This window comes from Erpetoichthys calabaricus, chromosome 4, assembly GCF_900747795.2.
Source record: "Erpetoichthys calabaricus chromosome 4, fErpCal1.3, whole genome shotgun sequence".
Lineage (NCBI taxonomy): Eukaryota > Metazoa > Chordata > Cladistia > Polypteriformes > Polypteridae > Erpetoichthys > Erpetoichthys calabaricus.
The window spans coordinates 82,006,425-82,012,876 of NC_041397.2; positions in this window are offsets into that span (position 1 = coordinate 82,006,425).

Here is a 6,452-nt window from a genome sequence, read left to right on the forward strand (position 1 = left end):
TGCGGCTGCAGCCAGTGAAGGTGGCTACAGTAACATGGACCTTAAATGTCTTAATAATATCTGCAACTGTTGTCACCGGAACATCAAGTTGCTTGGAGATGGTCTTACAACTTTTGCTTTTAACATGCTTGTCTATAATTTTCTTTGTGATCTCCTCAGACAACACACTCTCGGTGTGGGACACATAATGATACTAAACAGCAGACTGACTACTTTTCTCCATTTAAATAAGCTGAATGACTGATTGCACAATTGGAGACATGTGTGATACTGATTAAAGAAACCAGCTAGTTTGAAAAATCACAAGTAAGGAGACAACTGAGGAAGCCATACACAGGAAAAGCTGCAGGAACAGATGGAGTCAGTCCTCAAGTTCTTAAGGCCTGTGCTGACCAACTTTATGGTGTCCTCTGTCACCTGTTCTGTCTCTCCCTAAGGCTTCAGAAAAGGCCACTGCTCTGGAAAATATCCTGCATTATTCCTGTTCCAAAGAAGGAAGATGCCTCTTCACCTAATGACTATAGACAAATGACACTTACATCTCACATCATGAAGACCTCTGAGAGACTGGTCCTGGACTATATACTGTAAGTCCTCTTGTGGTAGTCCACCTGGACACAATGTAGTTTACTTATTGGACAAAGAATGAAGTGGAGGATGCAATTATTTATCTGCTCCACAAGGATTATTCTAACCTGGACAAATCTGGCAGCACTGTGAGAATTATGTCTTTTGATTTCTCCAGCGCAGTGCAGGATTTACGTATAAGCTACACAAGCTATAGCTTAGGGCCCCCGCCTTCTTGGGGGCCCCCAAAACAAATTGTCCGAGTGAGCAATTGTCATATATACTTAAATATACTACAGCATTATTTGTCCCAATCAGGCCCGGCCTTAGGCATAGGCGAAGTAGGCGACCGCCTAGGGCCCCAGCGACCGGGGGGCCCCGGATCAACTCCTTGGTCTAATTTTCACTCATTTCACAGAGCTTCCAGGGGGGCTCTGCCCCCCTCATGGGGCCCCTAGACCCCCCTTTCGCCTAGGGCCCCATAATACCTAAGACCGGGCCTGCTCCAGCGCATTCAGTACCATCTGCAGGTGGATAAGCCTATGGTGTCATGGATAATGGATTATCAGTCAAGCAAACTACAGTTTGTGTTACTCAAGGAATGTGTTTCTGATATGGAAGTGACCAACACTGAAGCATCACTAGGAACAGTTCCGTCTCCTTTTCTCTTTACTCTGCACACCTCAAACTATAAATATAAAACCTATAATATTGATAAAGGGGGTGAGACATAGTATAAGAGTCAGGTGGAAAAGTTTGTTTCTTGGTGCAAAGAGAACTGTCTGCATCTTAATATCAGCAAAACCAAGGAACTGGTGATTGAATTTTGCCACACAAAAGAGCCTCTATGTCCAGTCACTATTCAAGGAGTTGATGTTGCGGTGGTCCACTCCTACAAGTATTTAGGGTTTCACATTAATGACAGGTTGCACCGGTCTTGGAGCACAGAGGAACTACATAAGAAATGGGAGCAAAGCAGGCTCTTTAATCTTCGGAGACTGTGTTCCTTTAATGTGGGAAGTGACATCCTTCACATCTTCTACAACTCTGTGATGACCAGTGAGATTTTTAATGCTGTGTTGTGCTGGGCTGCTAACATTACTTCAAGAGAGGCTCACTGAATTAATAGGCTAAATAAAAGAGCAAGCTCAGTTATAAGATGCACTCCGGAGGTACAGCGAAGGAGAGAATTAAAACAAAACTAAGTGCCATTGTGAACAATGCAGAACATCCTCTCTCTAACACACTAACATAGAGGACTTTCAGCCAACAAATAATTCAGCAGAAGTGTGTCCACAAACACTACTGGGGCTCCTTTATATCAACAGCAATGCGTCTGCATGATGCCTCACTGTGACTGTAACAACGTTTCTTGCTGTACAGTCATTTCACTGAGTGTTCAGACAAAGTGTGTTTATGTATTTATTTATTTACTTACTTATCTACTTATTTATGTATTTATTTATTTAAAGAGTTTCTTTAAAAAGCCAGATTTCCCCTGGGGACAAATAAAGTTCTATCTATCTATCTATCTATCTATCTATCTATCTATCTATCTATCTATCTATCTATCTATCTATCTATCTATCTATCTATCTATGATTTTTAATATGTTTGTAAGCCATTTTACAATATCTTTGTAAAAAAATAAAAATTTTCCCACTTGCTTTGCTTTACTTGATGACATATTGAAGGTATGCTGGTATACATGGGACAATTCCTTTTCATTTAATTACCTTTCATGAGGCACATTGAGGTTTAATTTTACTATCAAATTTGTCCACGTCTGTAGCAGTATGGAAAAGATAATTTTGTGCACTTTACTTTTCTACCTCCATTCTCTCTACACTTATTCAATTTTTTAAGTGGAGTTGTGCTACAATACCAGCAAATCTGTATGGACTTTCAGAACCTGTGTTGATGGAGTGACAGGGAGCTGAAGTTTATCCCAGCTACAGGAAGAAAGCAGGAACCAAGCCTGGATGGGAACCAACAGGTCACTAAATACAACAGTAGCTAAACAAATGTCAGTCTCTCTGAATTGCAAGATAATTAAATTACAAGTGAAATGCTAACAACCAATTGTGGTGTATTTTATAAGAGGGTCAATGCTGTGTATTTACACTGAAGAGCTTTTTCGGTTATTAGTCAGTTTATATCGGTTACCTGGTGTCACTTGTCAGAGAACTGGCTGACGGGTCAGGGATATCTCAGAAAAGCTTCACTGTGACATGCCCACTGTGGTGGAGGCCATTAACTGATACTACATTCAGGTTTTCATATAGTGTGAGTGTACATACTGTACATAACAAATAACTTGTTTAAGTCAACATAAAATGGCAAATTCAGAAGTTCCCTCTTTTCCTAAAGTAATCGGAGCAATTGGGCACCTAGTAAGAATTAAACTACTTTTGTTAATCATGACACTTCATTAGCACACAAGTAATATGTGATGCCAAGATGAGACTGACAAACGTCATCACTCAGTGGCCTGGGTCGACCCATAATTTATTTATTCTGAAGCAAAGTAGCTTATTGGCCAGGTAACTTGGTGAATCCTCAGTTTGCCATATGGCCTCTACTATTTATTGTAACAGCAACCATGTCATTATATGTGCCAGATAATAGAGGCAACCCACCCAGACAGAGGAGCCTTACGCCTTTTCCTGACCCCCAGAATGCAGAGGTGAGGCACTATAATGCTGCACATGATCTTGGAGCACAACCAGATATGCTTCACTGTAGCTATTGTAAGTGGTAATGTCTCAGTGGGGAGGCTGCTCTATACAAACCAGTGAACTACTGCAGCATTGTGATTGCATATGTATGAGGCTGATTAGCATGCTCCATATATGGATGTTTTAGGGAGGCATTCAAGGCACAATCACGTACGCACATTTACAAGGTAATTGTGATTTATAAAGAGTATATTGCACAGAAATGTGCGTATACCAGGTTTTATAAATCAGAATTTTTGCACCGTCAGCATTTTTCCTTCATTCTGTTGTGCTGTCAGTATTATTCCATGTATTGATGTTTATTTGTCTAGGCTTTCCGAAGTTTATTTAGTTTATTTCCTTGTAACTGAAATGTAGTTTATCTTGTTACTTTAAACTCAATTCCTTGTTTTGTAAAGTTCCTTCTGAGGGTATGGTCTGTGAAAGATGGATACCTGACCTGACTAACATGTACTAAAGTATGCCTTACTGATATGAATGTGTATGTAGGAATGAAATATTGAAGTCAGTAAAATTATCTGAAATATTGATTGATTGATACATGGATGGATGGGTGAATGGATGGATGGATGGACAATATAGTTCTCTTTGCTCAAAACACTATATTTAAAAAAGTATTAAAATTGTATAACTTGCTTTGTAAGTCACCTTGGGTAATGGCATCTGCTAAATAACAATAATAATATTAAATTAAATCAGAATAATTAGTTGAATAAAGTTAAAGACTATCCATTAATTAATGAGTCTGCCTAATCCAGCTGGAGCCACAGGCAGCTGGAGCTTGTCCCAGCATTCTCAGGTGTAAGGCAGGTGCTAACCCTGGATGAGGCTCCATTCCAACAAATGGCCCACTCAGGGACAGAGCTCCACTGACATGGAGTCAATTGAGATTCAACCTTTATGTCTTATGTTTAGGATTCAGGAGTATAACTCAAAGAAAAATCAACCCAGACATGTAGTGTAAATTCCACATAGATAATGACCAGGGACACAATTTGAACCAAGTGTTCTGGAGCTGTTAGGACACACTGCAGGTCCCAGGGCCATCATGCTGCTCTTTGTAAATTATACTTATGCAACGTGTTTGTAATAAATAAATGAATAAAACTTCACACTTGATCACATTACCGTTTACCATGAAAAACCAACGTACTGTACCATGTCTCATTACACCACAACCTTTCTATCAGAGTTTGAAAGTCTAAAGCTTAAAATTTTCTCCCAATCAACATCACATAATAATGAAGCTCCTCTGTGGCTAAATTTAAATAAGGATCAGCATTATTTATCATCATTTCAAAGTAGAAGTCTAATGTTACTGTTCACTTATTTGAGATCTCCAGGTAAGTCTGCCTCACAGGTCCAGGATTGTGGGTTCAGTCCAGTTCCTTATTTGGTGACTGTCTTATCGAAGATTGAAGGCTCTCTCTTTTGTCTGCTTGTGTTTTTTGTCCAGGTACTCGAGTTTCCCTCTCGTGTCCTAAAGACATACACTGTAGGTTAATCAGTGACTCTAAAAAATTGCAGGGTGAGCCAGTGACTTCCTCAGTGTCAGCCAGGGTCTTATCCATGCATATTTATTAACTAGCAACTGTACAGAGTAGGATTTTTTTGGGGTTTTGTTCTACTTTTTTAATGAGCCTAATGAGTAGCTACATTAATACACTTTTTGTGTTCAACTTTACATTTTATTCTATTGCTTCTTAGATCAACACATTCAAATGCTGCTGTTTCATGTGTCCTGGATGCTGTACATGTTGAGTTTGTTTCCCCTGTGTCTGTGTGGATTTTCCAATGGTTATACAGATTTTATTCCCCATATCCCCAAAGACATATGCTTGCTGGTAAGCATGAAAATGAATAAGATTAGCAGAGAGTTGTAAGAGTTTTACTGAAGAAAAATAAAATAACAATCAGCTTAATTATAACATCCTAATGAGTAGACTAGGCTATAGTACACAATAGGCCTTTAGACTGGATTTAAAAGCTGACTGATAAAATTAAAAAAAAATGAATAAACCCGTTTTGAAAGTTGTGTGTCTGATTATCCTGGCAATCAGTGTAAATTCATAAAAAATATCTAGTTATTCAATAGAGCATGAAATTGACTTTTGACCATAGAACTGCTTCTTCGACAAACCAAAAAGGTTCTGAAAATTCTCGGTCAGAATGTAATTTTTGTTTTTACTGCATTTTCAAAGCATTCAAACTCATATTTTTGTGATTTTTCAATAATGAGATACAGCCTTGGTATTTATTTATTTTCATTACTGTAAACTGTTAATGGGCATGATCAAACATGCCAACCTTCATCAATTTGGTGCCACTGTGAAGTTGTGTTGCTATTTCACAAGCATTGACAAAGACATTTCACAAAGTCTGAATCCCACTGGATTGCTTTCTGGTTGTGTTTTTCTTCTGTTTACATACTCAAATTTTTGATCAGTTTTATTCTATGTAATAGGATGTGCTTATTTTTCTGGCTTCTTGCTATTAAACACATTTTTATGAAACAATAGGCCAAATCCAAGACCTCCACAATGATTGACGCTACTTGACAGAATATGTACAAGGAACTGTTTGCCTTAAAGAATACAAGAAAAAGCAGCACTGGTTAACAGAAGATGGAGTTCAAATCCTGACTTGATCAATATCATTGAGGCGTTTTGTTCCTTCAGTATTAGCGAGTGCTTTTCTAGATGGTTTCTACTTTCCTGTTCAATACCGAAATGCACAGAGTATGTTGATTGGAGACTCTAAATTGGTTCAAGATGTGTGGGCTTTTATGGTGTGTGTTAAGTGTGTGCCCTGTAATGGCCTGGTACTTCTGGTTTCTGCCTTGTGCCTGATGCTGCTGGAATAGGCTCTGGTGCCCTGTAACATAATAATGGGCTCAGAAATGTATGAATGAATTGATATTGCATCATTGAGGTGGACACTTTGATTTTTTTAGGAATCTCTGGGATATATATTCTTAGATTTTATTTCTATTATTGCATTTCCATTTTGTTGCAGGATAAAAAGGAAAATGTAAATGATACTTAAAACTATCATTTAATCAGATGAGGAATGAAGACAATGTTAAGGTTTTTCATGCTTTTTTTTACTTTTGTATTTCTTTCTCTCTCATTCTTTGTCTTCTCAAAT